This window comes from Oncorhynchus keta, chromosome 35 (genome assembly GCF_023373465.1).
Source record: "Oncorhynchus keta strain PuntledgeMale-10-30-2019 chromosome 35, Oket_V2, whole genome shotgun sequence".
Taxonomy (NCBI): Eukaryota; Metazoa; Chordata; class Actinopteri; order Salmoniformes; family Salmonidae; genus Oncorhynchus; species Oncorhynchus keta.
Window position 1 is genome coordinate 69,711,247 of NC_068455.1, and position 20,192 is coordinate 69,731,438.

Consider the following 20,192-nt stretch of genomic DNA (forward strand, 5'->3'; position numbering starts at 1 on the left):
ATTAAACTGCTTTCCTAGGCAGCAACAATTGGAAGTTAGATTTTTAAATGTCACAACAACATGGATGTAACAATCCCAAAGCAAATATGAAGAGGTGCTATCAATGTTCCACAAAATTATTTTAAGTTGAAAAGTCCAAGTTTCCATCTTCTGTTACTAAAATACACCTCTTGGAACAGAACTGATCAGGCCAAGTGGTTATTCTCCCCTGTATTCTACAGTCCGGAAAGAACGTTATTTAATTAAAACCTCTGAAGGAGTCTTCTATTCTTCTTTCTCTTCTCTTGCCAGTCCTGGGCTGGATATAAAAGGTGCCAGCTAGGCAAAGCAATGCCTTGCAAAGATGGGCACCTGTTGTTAGATGGGTAAAAATGAAAAAGCAGACAAAACCCCTTTAACACTCCTGCCTTTTTTCCCGGTCGAATTGGACCGATTTACAAGTTTTCTCTCTGAAAAATGTAGTTAATTTAATCTGATTGTCATAAGGTTCCATGACTTTGTCCACACAGGGCATCTGCAAGCACAAAATACATTTTAATAATTTTGATAAAATGTTGGGTATTTTATTTAACATAGGGCAGCAGCCTCTAATGTGCAGGGATAAGTAATCGGGTGGTAGCCAGCTTTTGACAGTGTGGGCTATACTCAACATTGTCTCAGGGTAGTAAATTGGTGGTTTGAAGATATCCCTCTATTGGTGTGGGGGCTGTGCTTTGGAAAAGTGGGTGGGGTTATATACTGCCTCTTTGGCCCTGTCCAGGGGTATCGTTGGACATGGTCACAGTGTCTCCCGACCCCTCCTGTCTCAGCCTCCAGTATTTATGCTGCAATAGTTTGTGTCGGGGGGCTAGGGTCATTCTGTTATGTCTGGAGTATTTCTCCTGTCTTATCCGGTGTCCTATGTGAGTTTAAGTATGCTCCCTCTAATTGTTTCTCTCTCCCCTCCTGGAGGACCTGAGCCCTGGGACCATGCCTCAGGACTACCTGGCCTGATGACTAGTTGCTGTCCCCAGTCCACCTGGTTGTGCTGCTGCTCCAGTTTCAACTGTTCTGCCTGCGGCTATGGAACCCTGACCTGTTCACCGGATGTGCTACCTTGTCCTGGACAGGCTGTTTTCGACTCTCTCTCTCTCTCTCTGACGCACCTTCTGTCTCTAACTCTGAATGCTCGGCTATGAAATGCAAACTCACATTTTTACCCTCTACAACCACTGTGATTATTATTATTATTTGACACTGCTGGTCATCTATGAACATTTGAACATCTTGGCCATGTTCTGTTATAATCTCCACCCGACACAGCCAGAAGAGGACTGGCCACACCTCAGAGCCTCCTCAGAGTTTCTTTAACCTTTATTTAACTAAGCATGTCAGTTAAGAACACATTCTTATTGACGATGACGGCCTACACCCCGGCCAAACCCGGACAATGCTGGGCCTCTTGCACTGACTTGCAGTGCCTTAGACCGCTGCGCCTGTAATGAGCACAAAGGGAGACAGAGAGCTGGGTTCAAGCGCAGGGTGCAGCAGGTGTTTAGTGTAAAAGCCCCCAGGAGGAGGCAGGTAACCGGGTCCAGCAGAAGGTCATGCACAGGGGGTTGAAAAAGGCAACAGTACAGGCAGGGAAAAGGCTAGTAACTTCGTCCGGGAGATCAGGCAATAGGTTGATAACAGGACATCCGATAGGCTAAGGTACAGACAGGGAATAGGCAAAAGGGGTTGTTAGTGAGGCAGGCAAAAACTATCATACACAGGAAGCGTAAAGTACAGGAAATCCAGCGCTCCGAATAGAAGTGTATCACAAAACAAACAATACCTCACAAAGATGGGGTGCAATGAACTGAACTAAATAGTGTGTGATAATGACATACAGGTGTGTGAATTGGTGATCAGAATTCAGGTGATTGGGATCTGGAGAGTGAGCTGCGTTCAGGGGATCTATGTGTTTGAGAGTGTGAGTTGGAAGCAGATGTTACAGCGCCACTCGGAAGCCATGGTTGCTTCTATTTAAAGTATTTATTCAACCAGGATTATCCTCTCTCTGCAGCACACAAAACATTAAAACAAAGCTGATCAGACACACATAAAACAATATTAAGAATAAAACAGAATTGAATGTATACAGTATACATTATAATACACACGACATCCTGTCCTTCTGATGGTGACCATTCTGAAGACCCTTTGTAACGACGGGAGAGTGATGGGTGTGGAGTCAGACGCAGAGAGCAGAAGGTAAATGGGGAAAACGCTTTAATGTCCTCCGTAACAGGAACAGGTACAAAATAGGGTGAAACCCAAAAACACAGGTGCAAACAACAACCCAATACCACTGTTACAAACACCGGACAGCGAAAACCCAAAATCAACAATACACCACTAACGTACAATAACAACATGCCCGCACAAACACCAGCGGGCTAAACAAACTTAAATAATACCCACCCCAAAACCCCAACAAGGAACAGGTGAAAACAATTAGACCAAAACAAACGAAAAAGATAAAAGGGATCGGTGGCAGCTAGTAGACCGGCCACGATGACCGCCGAGCGCCACCCGAACAAGAAGGGGAGCCACCTTAGGTAATATTCATGACACCCTTCCGTACGGTGTCCCCACAAGTCCTATATCGAAATAACCTGAAAGGCCGCTCAGCAAGGAAGAAGCCACTGCTCAAAACCGCCATAAAAAACCCAGACTACAGTTTGCAACTGCACATGGGGACAAAATGTAAATAACCTTTCCGAAATGTAAATAACCTTGTGTCAGAAGAAACTGTAGGCTCCATTTCATTCTTCAGCTATAGTTTTATAGTCTCTCTTTCTCATTCTCTCTTTCTTTCTCTCCTTCTCTCTGTCTCTCTGTTAAATCTATTGTCTCAACAGGAAATAGTCCTGAGATATGTCAATCTAACACATTTATTTGAGGTGTTTATAGAAGATGCAGATTTTTACTTCAGGATGGAACTAATCCCTAAACTGAAAGGGGTACATCACATGGGCCCATACAATATGGAAAGGTTAGAAGACTATTATCCAGTGATTTGTATGCAGTACATGTCCTCAAATATGATTTCAATGTGTGTTTAAGGTCATTCAAGTCACATGTAAAAGGAATAGTAATTGTATCTCTTTCCTTTTCAGCTGATTTGTTTATTTGCGTTGTTTTTGCGTAAATTATTTTTTACTTATTTTGTACATAATGTTGCCGCAACCGTCCTTTTTTTCCATTAACGAGTCTGACGAGCCCGACACGAGAGATTAATGCTTTATCGGGAACAGGCTCAGATCCCTGTGATTTGCGTAAAGAGGAGGTGGAGAAAAAGGGGCTGGAGGGTGGGCTGCCGTCTGAAAATTCGTAGGCGATGGAATAAACCCCACTTCCTTCCATTCTGCTAGCAAACATGCAATCAATGGAAAATAAAATGATGACTGACATGGAAGATTAAACTACCAACAGGACATTCAAAACTGTAATATCTTCTGCGTCACAGAGTCGTGGCTGAATGACAACACTATCAGCATTCAGCTGGCTGGTTATACGCTGGACCGGTAGGATAGAACAGTGGCGTCTGCTAAGACAAGGGGTGGCGGACTATGTATTTCTGTAAATAACAGCTGGTGCAGGATATCTAAGGAAGTCTCGAGCTATTGCTCGCCTGAGGTAGAGTATCTCATGATAAGCTGTAGACCACACTATCTACCTAGAGAGTTTTCATCTGTATTTTTTGTAGCTGTTTACATACCACCACAGTCAGAGGCTGGCACTAAGACAGCATTGAAAGAGCTGTATTCTGCCATAAATCTAATCAAATCAAATCAAAATGTATTTGTCAAATACGCCAAATACAACAGGAGTAGATCTTAGTGAAATTCTTACATATGAGCCCCTAACCAACAATGCAGTTACAAAAAAATATGGATAAGAATAAGAGATAAAAGTAACAAGTAATTGAAGAGCAGCAGTAAAATAACAATAGTGAGACTATATACAGGGGGGTACTGATACAGAGTCAATGTGTGGGGGCAGCGGTTAGTTGAGGTAGAATGTACATGTAGGTAGAGTTATTAAAGTGACTATGCATAGATGACAACAGAGAGTAGCAGTGGTGTAAAGAGGGGGAGAAGGGGTGGGGGGGAAATGCAAATAGTCTGGGTAGCGAATTGACTAGATGTTCAGGAGTCTTATGGCATGGGGGTAGAAGCTGTTCAGAAGCCTCTTGGACCTAGACTTGGCGCTCCGGTACCGCTTGCCGTACGGTAGCAGAGAGAACAGTCTATAACTGGGGTAGCTGGGGTCTTTAACAATTTTTAGGGCCTTCCTCTCACACCGCCTGGTGTTGAGGTCCTGGATGGCAGGCAGCTTAGCCCCAGTGATGTACTGGGCCAAACACATTACCATCTGGAGTGCCTTGCAGTCGGAGGCCGAGCAATTGCCATACCAGGCAGTGATGCAACCAGCCAGGATGCTCTCGATGTAGCAGCTGTTGAACCTTTTGAGGATCTCAGGACCCATGCCAAATCTTTTTAGTTTCCTGAGGGCTAGGCTTTGTTGTGCCCTCTTCACGTCTGTCTTTGTGTGTTTGGACCATTCTAGTTTGTTGTTGATGTGGACACCAAGGAACTTGAAGCTCTCAACCTGCTCCACTACAGCCTCGTCGATGAGAATGGGGGCGTGCTCGGTCCTCTTATGAGCGACGTTCAGAATCAAAACGTATGGTTGTAAACAGAGTTTACAGGGGATAATAACAAACATAGAATGCCAAACGACTGACCCTGTCATTACTGTGGTTCAATACATGACAAAGCCAAATGCCCAGCATACAGTGTCCCCTGTAAAGCATGTGGCAAACAAAACAACTTTTCCTGAGTTTGTAAACAAGCACAACACAAACCTAAACTCAATCTATTAGAGGAAGATAATGAGCCAGATGACCGAACAACAGATGTGATGTGATACATCTCACATGTTCATTCTGTGGAAGACAAGGCAAAACATTTTTTTCACTAACCTTAAGCTAGCTCCACTCAGTGATGAGCCATAGACATATGACCCCAGCCATACAATTAAATGTCAACTAGACACAGGATCAACAGTGAATGTCATAAGCTAGCTACATACAGCGAGTCATGGAAGACAGCAATCCAGTTCTCCTACCCAGCAAAGCTACACTCAAGCTAAATGACGGCACACTGATAAAGCCAACAGGTCATGGAGACATCCCAGCTTCCTCTGCTGACACGTGTGAAAGACTCATGTGAACCACAGCCATGTGTTACATCACGTGAACACCCCAAGCACCACATCCACTGTGGTCATCATGACAACTGAGGAGATCATCTCTAAGTACAAGGACATGTTGGATGGGCTTGGCTGCCTTCCTGGAGAGCTACACCTGGAAGTAAACAATGCAGCCCGGCCTGTGTAGCAGCTACCAAGACGGATACCTATTCCACTGAAGGAAAGGATCACACAGGCCATACATTCAGTGGACAATGCAGACATCATCACGAAAGTCAAAAGGGGCCGACACCGTGGATTAGCAACGTGGTTGTCATGCATGGACCCCAGTGCACTCAACGAAGCCTTACTGAGATCTCACTTCCAGATACCCACAATAGAAGAGATTCTACCAGAGATATCCAATGCAAAGGTATTCTCAGTACTCACTCAATGGCAAAGATGGATATTGGCAAGTCGAAGCTGATGAAGTGAGCAGCTATCTCACAACTTTCTAGACAGCTGTAGGTAGGTATACAGTTGAAGTCTGATGTTTACATACACCTTAGCCAAACACATTTCAACTCAGTTTTTCACTTAATCCTTGTAACAATTCCCTGGCTTAGGTCAGTTAGGATCACCACTTTTATTTTAAGAATGTGAAATGTCAGATTAATAGTAGAGAGAATTATTTATTTCGGGTTTCATTTCTTTCATCACATTCCCAGTGGGTCAGAAGTTTACATACACTCAATTAGTATTTGGTAGCATTGCCTTTAAATTGCTTAACTTAGGTCAAATGTTTCGGGTAGCCTTCCACAAGATTCCCACAATAAGTTGGGTGAATTTTGGCCCATTCCTGCTGACAGAGCTGTAGGCTTTGTGATGGCCTCTCCAATACCTTGACTTTGTTGTCCTTAAACCATTTTGCCACAACTTTGGAAGTATGCTTGGGGTCATTGTCCATTTGGAAGACCCATTTATGACCAAGCTTTCACTTCCTGACGGATGTCTTGAGATTTTGCTTCAATATATCCATGTAATTTTCCATCTATTTTGTGAAGTGCACCAGTCCCTCCTGCAGCAAAGCAGCCCCACAACATGATGCTGCCACCCCCGTGCTTCATGATTGGGATGGTGTTCTTCGCCTTGCAAGCGTCCCCATTTTTCCTCCAAACATAACGATGGTATTATGGCCAAACAGTTATATTTTTGTTTCCTCAAACCAGAGGCCATTTCTTCAAAAAGTACGATCTTTGTCCCCATGTGCAGTTGCAAACTGTAGTCTGGGTTTTTTATGGCGGTTTGAGCAGTGGCTTTTCCTTGCTGAGCAGCCTTTCAGGTTATTTCGATATAGGACTCGTTTTACTGTGGACATAGATACTTTTGTATCCGTTTCCTCCAGCATCTTCACAAGGTCCTTCGCTGTTATTCTGGGATTGATTTGCACTTTTCGCATCAAAGTACGTTCATCTGTAGGAGACAGAACGCATCTCCTTTCTGAGCAGTATGACGGCTGCGTGGTCCCATGGTGTTTATACTTGTGTATTATTGTTTGTAAAGATGAACATGGTACCTTCAGAGGCGTTTTGAAATTGCTCCCAAGGATGATCCAGACTTGTGGAGGTCTACAATTTATTTTCATAGGTCTTGGCTGATTTCTTTTGATTTTCCCATGATGTCAAGCAAATAGGCACTGAGTTTGAAGGTAGAGCTTGAAATACATCCACAGGTACACCTCCAATTGATTCAAATGATGTCAATTAGCCTATCAGAAGCTTCTAAAGCCATAACATCATTTTCTGGAATTTTCCTAATTGTTTAAAGGCACAGTCAACTTAGTGTATGTAAACTTCTGTCCCACTGGAATTGTGATACAGTGAATTATAAGTGAAATAATCTGTCTGTAAACAATTGTTGAAAAAAATACTTGTGTCATGCATAAAGTAGATGTCCCAACCAACTTTGCAAAACTATAGTTTGTTAACAAGAAAATTGTGGAGTGGTTGAAAAACGAGTTTAAATGACTCCAACCTAAGTGTATGTAAACTTCCGGTTTCAACTGTAGATGGCTGAGTGCCATTTCGAATCAAGACAGCAGCTGAAGAACACCAGTGCAGACAAGCCCTACAGGGACAAAAAGGAGATGACATTCTACATTATGGATGTGGTGACACACACAAAGAGGCGATGGCAGATCATGACAGATACCTTACAGCTCTCTTGCAGAGAGCAAGAGATGTCAACCTGAAGCTGAACAAAAGTAAACTCTGTTTAAAGCTACCTAGTGTGACATACATGGGTCATATTCTCACCACAGAGGGCCTTCGTACTGAACCAGCGAAAATAACAGCCATTTAGAACACGGGTACACCGACCGACGTCAAGTCACTACAGCAGCTTTTGGGGTTTGTGAACTACGTTTCAAAATTCATGCCCCGCCTATCTGATGGGTGTGAGCCACTCAGAAGACTGACTGACAAGGACATTGAATGGACATGGCTACCACAGCATGATAGAGCAGTTGAGAATATCAAACAGTTTGTCACACAACACCCAGTGTTCAAATACTACAAACTGAATGAGGAAGTCACACGGCAGTGTGTTGTCAGTGAGACAGGTTTGGGCACAGCCCTTCTACAGAAAGATCAACCTGTTGCATTGCCTCCCAAACATTGACTCAGACAGAACAAAGGTATGCACAGATTGAGAAAGAATGTCTCTCCATTGTTTTTGCATGGGACAAGTTTGTTCAGTATCTGGCAGAGAGTTCAACACAATACACAGCGAAAACAAACCGCTTGAGATGGTTTCCAAGAAATCCCTACTCACAGCACCCAAGCGACTGCAGAGAATGTTGCTAAGGCTACAAAGATACCAACTCTGCGTGCAATACAAACAATGCAAATGACTACATGTAGCTGACTTCCTGTCCAGAACAGCTCAATCAACCACGAGCACAGACAAATACAAACACCAGCCACGGTCTACTCTAGGGCTCTAGCCACAACTGACCTGGAACAGGTGGATCACACCAGTGATGTCAACATCTCACCTAAGACAATGGAGTTAATTATTACTTGATTAATACTCGGACTACTGAGAGCTCGACGAGCTGACTGACACCACATCATTGAATGCTGTAAAAAGCAGTTCAGCAGACATGGCGTTGCCCACACTGTTATTTCTGATAGTGGCCCCACCTTCTCCGGAATGACTTTCAAATATGTTCTGATAAGTGGGACTTTAAACATGTGACATCATCACTGTATCACAGCCAATGCAATTGCAAAGCTGATTTAGCGGTGAAGATTGCCAAAACACAGACCCATGGCTGTGATGGATGCTGAACACCCATTGCTGTGATGCATGGTGAAGACCCATGGCTGTGATGGATGGTGAGGAGCATGACTATGATGGATGGTGAAGGCACATGGCTGTGATTCATGGTGAAGACCCATTGCTGTGATGCATGGTGAAGACCCATGGCTGTGATGGATGGTGAGGAGCATGACTATGATGGAGGGTGAAGGCACATGGCTGTGATTCATGGTGAAGACCCATTGCTGTGATGCATGGTGAAGACCCATGGCTGTGATGGATGGTGAGGAGCATGACTATGATGGAGGGTGAAGGCACATGGCTGTGATGGAAAGTGAAGACCCATCTCCCTTTCCTCCGCTGACACTGACCAAAAAGGGACACCATCTTGCAGCTGATGGCGAAACTCGAGTCGTACTGTGTTATTTCTGCCTCATGCACAAATTCATGTTGTTACACCTATGAACAGAGAAAGTGAAATATTCCTCGATATTAAAAAAGACCCAAGCCGCTAATAATAACAACGCAAGCCCATAGATACACTTTCCTAGTCATTCATTACTGATGCAGTGCTTGTTGTAGCGCTGAGTGGAAATAGGAAGAACACACATTTTATGGCTTGTAAAAGTGTTGAATTCAAATTGTTGACATTGCTGAGTAAGAACTTAAACATGAACTCAGTCAAACACAGCATCTCTTTGCTGTATTCATTGACAGTCTCTCTCTAGTCGTGGTTTTCAACGTTTTGAAATCTCACAGTATCAACTTCGCTGTAGATTTATTTTATGCCTGCTATGTTACTGCAGACAAGGTAATCTGAGCCATCGGATTGGCCAGTGGTTGACCTTAGAGTGCACTTGATTTGCTCTCTGGGCCCGCTGGGAAAGCAGAGTTAGTACCTTCAGGCACATGCAATGGTTGAAAATAGCAACAGTTAGCCTACCCGGTGCGCAGGGCAGCTGAATCGTGTGCACCTGCCGCCAACAACCCATGACAAATAAATCAAAATAGGAGCACAAGGCTTTATCGTTGGGTTTTTATATAAATGTTTAGTGATCGATTAGTAATGCCTTGGAGATCGACCAGTCGGTCGCGATCGTCCGTTAGGTGACCACTGCTCCAGAAAGTTGAGTGAAGCGGGCAGTTTAGATGGAACTTTGATGGAGATGTGTATATCTGAGGTGTATTCATTAAGAAATAAAAAGGAACAAAATGTCCAAAATGGGGAGTAACTAACTTAAACTAACCTGCCAAATGGTTTCAGTTGCAAAACATATTACTACAGTGTGCACTAATGAATAAACCTGTCTATTAAATCTGTCTCTGCCACTCAAATAGACAACTTGGCATTGAGAGGAGTGGCCGTTCAATCTTCCCTTTGGGATTCGTGGTGTAGTCCAAGCAAAGTCATCGATGGAAACCGCTGCACTGCAGCACTGCGTTTAACACCAACCCCTGGTGGAGAGTGGACCTGCTTCCGGCGCCGACAGAGATGGCCGCCTCGCTTCGCGTTCCTAGGAAACTATGCAGTTTTTTGTTTTTTTACGTGTTATTTCTTACATTAGTACCCCAGGTCATCTTAGGTTTCATTACATACAGTCGAGAAGAACTACTGAATATAAGATCATCATCAACTCACCATCAGTACGACCAAGAATATGTTTTTCGCGGCGCGGATCCTGCGGCGCGGATCCCGGATTCTGCCTTACAATCAGGACAACGGAATGGATTCCATGCAGCGTCCCCAAAAAACGACTCCGAAAAAGAGGGAAACGAGGCGGTCTTCTGGTCAGACTCTGAAGACGGGCACACCGTGCACCGCTCCCTAGCATTCTTCTTGCCAATGTCCAGTCTCTTGACAACAAGGTTGATGAAATCCCGGAAACATGGCTCACTGGAGAGACGCTATCCGAGGCGGTGCAGCCAACGGGTTTCTCCACGCATCGCGCCGACAGAAATAAACATCTTTCTGGTAAGAAGAGGGGCGGGGGCGTATGCCTCATGACTAACGAGACATGGTGTGATGAAAGAAACATACAGGAACTCAAATCCTTCTGTTCACCTGATTTAGAATTCCTCACAATCAAATGTAGACCGCATTATCTACCAAGAGAATTCTCTTCGATTATAATCACAGCCGTATATATCCCCCCCCAAGCAGACACATCGATGGCTCTGAACAAACTTTATTTAACTCTTTGCAAACTGGAAACCATTTATCCGGAGGCTGCATTCATTGTAGCTGGGGATTTTAACAAGGCTAATCTGAAAACAAGACTCCCTAAATTTTATCAGCATATCGATTGCGCAACCAGGGGTGGTAAAACCTTGGATCATTGTTACTCTAACTTCCGCGACGCATATAAGGCCCTGCCCCGCCCCCCTTTCGGTAAAGCTGACCACGACTCCATTTTGTTGATCCCTGCCTACAGACAGAAACTAAAACAAGAGGCTCCCACGCTGAGGTCTGTCCAACGCTGGTCCGACCAAGCTGACTCCACACTCCAAGACTGCTTCCATCACGTGGACTGGGATATGTTTCGTATTGCGTCAGATAACAATATTGACGAATACGCTGATTCGGTGTGCGAGTTCATTAGAACGTGCGTTGAAGATGTCGTTCCCATAGCAACGATTAAAACATTCCCTAACCAGAAACCGTGGATTGATGGCAGCATTCGCGTGAAACTGAAAGCGCGAACCACTGCTTTTAATCAGGGCAAGGTGTCTGGTAACATGACCGAATACAAACAGTGCAGCTATTCCCTCCGCAAGCCTATCAAACAAGCTAAGCGTCAGTACAGAGACAAAGTAGAATCTCAATTCAACGGCTCAGACACAAAAGGCATGTGGCAGGGTCTACAGTCAATCACGGACTACAAGAAGAAATCCAGCCCAGTCACGGACCAGGATGTCTTGCTCCTAGGCAGACTAAATAACTTTTTTGCCCGCTTTGAGGACAATACAGTGCCACTGACATGGCCTGCAACGAAAACATGCGGCCTCTCCTACACTGCAACCGAGGTGAGTAAGACATTTAAACGTGTTAACCCTCGCAGGGCTGCAGGCCCAGACGGCATCCCCAGCCGCGCCCTCAGAGCATGCGCAGACCAGCTGGCCGGTGTGTTTACGGACATATTCAATCAACCCCTATACCAGTCTGCTGTTCCCACATGCTTCAAGAGGGCCACCATTGTTCCTGTTCCCAAGAAAGCTAAGGTAACTGAGCTAAACGACTACCGCCCCGTAGCACTCACTTCCGTCATCATGAAGTGCTTTGAGAGACTAGTCAAGGACCATATTCCCTCCACCCTACCTGACACCCTAGACCCACTCCAATTTGCTTACCGTCCAAATAGGTCCACAGACGATGCAATCTAAACCACACTGCACACTGCCCTAACCCATCTGGACAAGAGGAATACCTATGTGAGAATGCTGTTCATCGACTACAGCTCGGCATTCAACACCATAGTACCCTCCAAGCTCGTCATCAAGCTCGAGACCCTGGGTCTCGACCCCGCCCTGTGCAACTGGGTACTGGACTTCCTGACGGGCCACCCCCAGGTGGTGAGGGTAGGCGACAACATCTCCTCCCCGCTGATCCTCAACACTGGGGCCCCACAAGGGTGCGTTCTGAGCCCTCTCCTGTACTCCCTGTTCACCCACGACTGCGTGGCCACGCACGCCTCCAACTCAATCATCAAGTTTGCGGACGACACAACAGTGGTAGGCTTGATTACCAACAACGACGAGACGGCCTACAGGGAGGAGGTGAGGGCCCTCGGAGTGTGGTGTCAGGAAAATAACCTCACACTCAACGTCAACAAAACTAAGGAGATGATTGTGGACTTCAGGAAACAGCAGAGGGAACACCCCCCTATCCACATCGATGGAACAGTAGTGGAGAGGGTAGCAAGTTTTAAGTTCCTCGGCATACACATCACAGACAAACTGAATTGGTCCACTCACACAGACAGCATCGTGAAGAAGGCGCAGCAGCACCTCTTCAACCTCTGGAGGCTGAAGAAATTCGGCTTGTCACCAAAAGCACTCACAAACTTCTACAGATGCACAATCGAGAGCATCCTGGCGGGCTGTATCACCGCCTGGTACGGCAACTGCTCCGCCCTCAACCGTAAGGCTCTCCAGAGGGTAGTGAGGTCTGCACAACGCATCACCGGGGGCAAACTACCTGCCCTCCAGGACACCTACACCACCCGATGTTACAGGAAGGCCATAAAGATCATCAAGAACATCAACCACCCGAGCCACTGCCTGTTCACCCCGCTATCATCCAGAAGGCGAGGTCAGTACAGATGCATCAAAGCTGGGACCGAGAGACTGAAAAACAGCTTAATATATAATAATAATATATGCCATTTAGCAGACGCTTTTATCCAAAGCGACTTACAGTCATGTGTGCATACTTTCTACGTATGGGTGGTCCCGGGATTGAACCCACTACCCTGGCGTTACAAGCGCCATGCTCTACCAACTGAGCTACAGAAGGACCACTTCTATCAGCTTCTATCTCAAGGCCATCAGACTGTTAAACAGCCACCACTAACATTGAATGGCTGCTGCCAACACACTGACACTGACACTGACTCAACTCCAGCCACTTTAATAATGGGAACTGATGGGAAATTATGTAAATATATCACTAGCCACTTTAAACAATGCTACCTTATATAATGTTACTTACCCTACATTATTCATCTCATATGCATATGTATATACTGTACTCTATATCATCGACTGCATCCTTATGTAATACATGTATCACTAGCCACTTTAACTATGCCACTTTGTTTACATACCCATCTCAAATGTATATACTGTACTCGATACCATCTACTGTATCTTGCCTATGCTGCGCTGTACCATCACTCATTCATATATCCTTATGTACATATTATTTATCCCCTTACACTGTGTATAAGACAGTCGTTTTGGAATTGTTAATTAGATTACTTGTTGGTTATTACTGCATTGTCGGAACTAGAAGCACAAGCATTTAGCTACACTCGCATCATCTGCTAACCATGTATATGTGACAAATCAAATTTGATTTGATATGATTTGATGTCCTGTCTTGAAGATATTTGGATACATTGGTCTTGATCCATGCTTCTGTAGCTATTCAGCGGTTATATATTTAACACAATGACTATTATCTATGGTACATTGTAGAGCGTCCTCATTCCCTCTCTCGCTCTCTCTCTCAATTCAATTGAATTTCAATTTAAGGGCTTTATTAGCATGGGAAACATATGTTTACATTGCCAAAGCAAGTGACATAGACAATAAAATATGTACAGAAAACATTACACTCACAAAAGATCGAAAAGAATAAAGACATTTAAAATGTCATCTTATGTCTCCCTAAACCTCTCTCTCTGTCCCCCCACCCCACCTCTCTCTCTGTCCCCCTACCCCACCACTCTCTCTGTCCCCCCCACCCAATCTCTCTCTGTACAATAATCACGTCCATTGCTCTTTCCCCATCCCATCCCATGCTCTCTCTCTCTCCCCCTCTCTCTCCCACCCCCTTTCTCTCTCTTTTACACCCCACCCCCTCTCTCTCTACCCCACCCCCTTCTATCTCTCTCCCCACCCTTCTTTCACTCACTACCCACTTTTCTCTCTCTCCCCCTACACATCCCCCCTCACTCTTTAACAATAAAAGAGTGAGAGAGTTTATTTAACAACACAGTAAAGCAAACCAGTCTGGTGCGTCAACAATTAACACGTAACACAAACAATTCCACACAAAGACATGAGGGGGAACAGAGGAATAAATACATGCAGTGTGATTGGGAAATGAAAACCAGGTGTGCAGGGAACAAGACAAAACAAATGGATAAATTAAAAATGGAGCGGCGATGGCTAGAAAGCCGGAGACGTCGACCGCCGAACGCCGCCCGAACAAGGAGAGGAGCCGACTTCGGAAGAAGTCGTGACAGTACCCTACCCCCGCCCCCCTTGACACACAACTCCAGCGGCGCGCCGACACCGGCCTCAGGGACGACCCGGAGGGCGAGGCGCAGGGCAATCCGGCCGGCGACGGTGGAACTCCCGCAGCAGTTCAGGGTCCAACACATCGGCCACCGGAACCCAGCACCTCTCCTCCGGACCGTACCCCTTCCACTTACTGAAGGGCCGTAGCCCGATGCCTCAAATCCAGGATGGAACGGACGGAGTACGCCGGGGCCCCCTCGATGTCCAGAGGGGGCGGAGGAACCTCCCACACCTCAGACTCCTGGAACTCAGCGAGTGAACTCCTCGAAGTGGTCCAATGGTGCGTCTCCCTCACCCCACACGGCGTATGCCCACTCCCCAACAGGCATGAGACGAGGGCGGACACCCTCTCCCTTCCCGAGGGAGCTGGGTGAACGGTGGCTGCAGTAGTTTGTGTCGGGGGGCTAGGGTTAGTTTGTTATATCTGGAGTACTTCTCCTGTCCTATTCGGTGTCCTGTGTGAATCTAAGTGTGCATTCTCTAATTCTCTCCTTCTCTCTTTCTTTCTCTCTCTCAGAGGACCTGAGCCCTAGGACCATGCCGCAGGACTACCTGACATGATGACTCCTTGCTGTCCCCAGTCCACCTGGCCGTGCTGCTGCTCCAGTTTCAACTGTTCTGCCTTATTATTATTCGACCATGCTGGTCATTTATGAACATTTGAACATCTTGGCTATGTTCTGTTATAATCTCCACCCGGCACAGCCAGAAGGGGACTGGCCACCCCACATATGCTCTCTCTAATTCTCTCTTTCTTTCTCTCTCTCGGAGGACCTGAGCCCTAGGACCATGCCCCAGGACTACCTGACATGATGACTCCTTGCTGTCCCCAGTCCACCTGGCCGTGCTGCTGCTCCAGTTTCAACTGTTCTGCCTTATTATTATTCGACCATGCTGGTCATTTATGAACATTTGAACATCTTGGCCATGTTCTGTTATAATCTCCACCCAGCACAGCCAGAAGAGGACTGGCCACCCCACATAGCCTGGTTCCTCTCTAGGTTTCTTCCTAGGTTTTGGCCTTTCTCGGGAGTTTTTCCTAGCCACCGTGCTTCTACACCTGCATTGCTTGCTGTTTGGGGTTTTAGGCTGGGTTTCTGTACAGCACTTTGAGATATCAGCTGATGTACGAAGGGCTATATAAATACATTTGATTTGATTTGATTTGAATAGGTCCAGTTGTAATAGGAACCCCTGGCACCGTGCTGCAATCTCATCATACTCCCTGGGAAGGGAGAGACGGATCCCACTGGGACTGGATCCAGGAGGGACGGGTAGAGTTACCCCCGGTTGCGTTGGTCGAGGCGCTGGAGAGACTTCCTGTCTCTCCCAGCGGTCCATGGTCTGGGCAACGCGATCCATCGTAACACCAAGATGATGTAGCATTGCCGAATGTTCCTCGGACGCACTCCCGAGATGTTGTAGCATTGCCGAGTGTTCCCGGACGAGCTCCTCGACTCCTCTGACCGGGATACCTGCTCCTGCTGACTCCATGGGTGGTGTGGAATTCTGTCAGGTGTGTGTGTACTGGGAGCGGAGTCAGGTGCAGGAGAGCAGAGAGCTGTGAACAAGCGCACACTTTATTAAGGCAGAAGAAACCAACAGACGGACGCAACTGTGTCAAAACCTCCAGCCCATAGGCAGAAGTGCAAAACGCGCAAAACAGTCACAATAATTTATGTTTAACAATAAACATCTTCGTAAACAACACTGTATAAGCAAACCAGTCTGGTGCGTCAGCAATTAACACGTAACACAAACAATTCCACACAAAGACATGAGGGGGAACAGAGGAATAAATACATGCAGTGTGATTGGGGATGAAAACCAGGTGTGTAGGGAACAAGACAAATAAATGGATCAATGAAAAATGGAGCGGCGATGGCTAGAAAGCCGGTGAAGTCGACCACCGAACGCCACCTGAACAAGGAGAGGAGCCGACTTCGGCGGAAGTCATGACACATCCTCCAAGTCAAAGAGAGGGGGGGGGGGGTATTTACATCTTCCAAGTCAAAGAGAGGGGGGTATTTACATCCTCCAAGTAAAAGAGGGGGGTATTTACATCCTCCAAGTCAAAGAGAGGGGGGTATTTACATCCTCCAAGTCAAAGAGAGAGCGGGGGTATTTACATCCTCCAAGTCAAAGAGAGGGGTGAGTGGGGTATTTACATCCTCCAAGTCAAAGAGAGGGGGGGGTTGGGGTATTTACATCCTCCAAGTCAAAGGGAGGGGGGAGTATTTACATCCTCCAAGTCAAAGAGAGGGGTGGGTGGGGTATTTACATCCTCCAAGTCAAAGAGAGGGGGGTATTTACATCCTCCAAGTCAAAGGGAGGGGGGTATTTACATCCTCCAAGTCAAAGAGAGAGGGGGTATTTACATCCTCCAAGTCAAAGAGAGAGCGGGGTATTTACATCCTCCAAGTCAAAGGGAGGGGGGTATTTACATCCTCCAAGTCAAAGAGAGGGGTGGGTGGGGTATTTACATCCTCCAAGTCAAAGAGAGGGGTGGGTGGGGTATTTACATCCTCCAAGTCAAAGAGAGAGCGGGGGTATTTACATCTTCCAAGTCAAAGAGAGGGGGGGTATTTACATCCTCCAAGTCAAAGGGAGGGGGGGGGGTTATTTACATCCTCCAAGTCAAAGAGAGAGGAGGGGTATTTACATCCTCCAAGTCAAAGAGAGGTGGGCTATTTACATCCTCCAAGTCAAAGAGAGGGGGGTATTTACATCTTCCAAGTCAAAGAGAGGGGGTATTTACATCCTCCAAGTCAAAGAGAGGGGGTATTTACATCCTCCAAGTCAAAGAGAGGGGGGGTGGGGTATTTACATCCTCCAAGTCAAAGAGAGGGGGGTATTTACATCCTCCATGTCAAAGAGAGGGGGGGTATTTACATCCTCCAAGTCAAAGAGAGCGGGGGGTATTTACATCCTCCAAGTCAAAGAGAGGGGGTGGGGTAATTACATCCTCCAAGTCAAGAGAGGGGGGTATTTACATCCTCCAAGTCAAAGAGAGGGGGGGCGTATTTACATCCTCCAAGTCAAAGAGAGAGGGGGGTGGGGTATTTACATCCTCCAAGTCAAAGAGAGGGGGGTGGGGTATTTACATCCTCCAAGTAAAAGAGAGGGGGGTGGGGTATTTACATCCTCCAAGTCAAAGAGAGGGGGGTATTTACATCCTCCAAGTCAAAGAGAGGGGGGGTATTTACATCCTCCAAGTCAAAGAGAGGGGGGGTATTTACATCCTCCATGTCAAAGAGAGGGGGGGGTAATTACATCCTCCAAGTCAAAGAGAGGGGGGTATTTACATCCTCCAAGTCAAAGAGAGGGGGGGTAGGGTATTTACATCCTCCAAGTGAAAGAGAGGGGGGGTGTTTACATCCTCCAAGTCAAAGAGAGGGGGTAGGGTATTTACATCTTCCAAGTCAAAGAGAGAGGGGGGGTATTTACATCCTCCAAGTCAAAGAGAGGGGGTGGGGTATTTACATCCTCCAAGTCAAAGAGAGAGGGGGGTGGGGTATTTACATCCTCCGAGTCAAAGAGAGGGGGGTATTTACATCCTCCAAGTCAAAGAGAGGAGGGGGGGGGGGGTATTTACATCCTCCAAGTGAAAGAGAGGGGGTGTTGGGGTATTTACATCCTCCAGGTCAAAGAGAGAGGGGGGTGGGGTATTTACATCCTCCAAGGGGGGAGGGAGAGAGAAAGATAAAAATAGAATGTGTCTTTGTTTATGAACATTTGTGCAAAAGAGAGAGTGAGAAAATAAAATTGAAATGCTAGTGCTTTCATTGAGCTGCATGTAGAGTTTCTGAAGCAGGGTGTGTCTTACGTTCAACTGCGCTGGAGGCCTCAACCAGATGGTGTAACGGCGTTCGTCTGTTGAAAGAAGAGAGTCGGACCGAAATGCAGCGTGTAGGTTACTCATGACTTTATTAATGAAAGAAATGACGGTACATGAAATAACTGAATACTAAATACAAAAACAACAGAACGGAACGTGAAACTAATTACAGCCTATCTTGTGACTACAACACAGAGACAGGAACAAACACCCACGAAAATACAAAGCGAACTCAGGCTGCCTAAATACGGTTCCCAATCAGAGACAACGAAAAGCACCTGACTCTAATTGAGAATCGCCTCAGGCAGCCAAGCCTATACCACACCCCTAATCAGCCGCGATCTCAAATAATACAAACCCCAATACGAAACACAACATATAAACCCATGTCACACCCTGGCCTACCCAAACATATAACAAAAACACAAAATACAATGACCAAGGCGTGACAGATGGACCGCTAGCTAACTGGCAAGCACGAAACCAGTCAACAACTTCGGGAGTACAGACCCACGGAAATCGTAATAATTGACTAAAATGCACAGTCAAAGTTGCCACGCAGAAATGTAGTTAACACAATAAAAAAATCCCCATCAAAATCAGAGATATCTGGGGTTTTTTTCATGGGCTCCGTCTCAATCCACCATATCCGCCAATATCGCCCTTCCTCATCTCACAAAACATCTGTAGCATACTAACGGTTTGGGCTACACACTAATATGACCCCTCTGTGGAAAGCTGAGACCATGGTGTTTACTCTAGGACGCCTCACAAGACTCGTCTGAAGGTCCCCAGTATCAGTAAACAAAATGAATGGAAGTATAATTTTAATTGTTTCCTGATCTTTCTTATATCTCTCAGATATGGGATAGAAACTTCAGAACAAAATCCCTTTATATTTTTTCAATCTGCTATTTAATACGTTTCTATTGGGTAACAGCATTAATGCCAAATTCAATGTGTCATCAAATATATATTTTGATACCTTAAAGCGTCTTAAAATTAAAAATCAAATAGCTAAATGATCCTTGGTATGACCGTCCTAAAAACAATGCCATATGTTAGCTTAGTAGTCCCCCATTTAATATGAATAAATGAAACAACCTTAGAAATATCACAGTGTATCGTCTGCTCTTGGAATATACCTGCTGTATTACAATGGATATTCACTCATTCATTACTGTATTTAAACTGATATTCACTCATTCATAAGTGCCAGGGTAGACCATAACTACTCTATTTCAACTGATATTTAGTCATTCATTAAGGCATTTTTTTTTATAGCGAGTCATACTGAGACCAAGGTCTCTTTTAGAGATGAGCCCTGAATTACATCAAGTATAGAAAATACACACATCAAAATGTAAATACAAAATGTAAGCAGAAAGAAAAACAGGGTCATAAAAAACAAACACATTCGTCAGTAATAAGGTCCTCAATCAGCTTTCTGAATATCCCAGAGGCACCAAAACATCAAATGGAAGACCATTTCAAAGATTGTTCCACAAATATGGTTCAAGAAAACGAATAGCTGATTTACCTAGCTAACTCATGAGAGACCAAAGGAATTTCCAGAGTTAGACATCCCTGTGGTAACTCCTATGTCTAAAGTTTAGCAAAGAGGTTAGTAGCCTACAGTGGGACTTTTTGTAAAAATGGCTTTATAAATGAAAACATAGCAATGTATCAACCTATATGACATCAAAGGCCAACAAACTTTCTGGTAGAGAATACAATGATGAGAAATACAATTCTTGCCCACAATGTTAAAATGTGCTCTTGACATTCC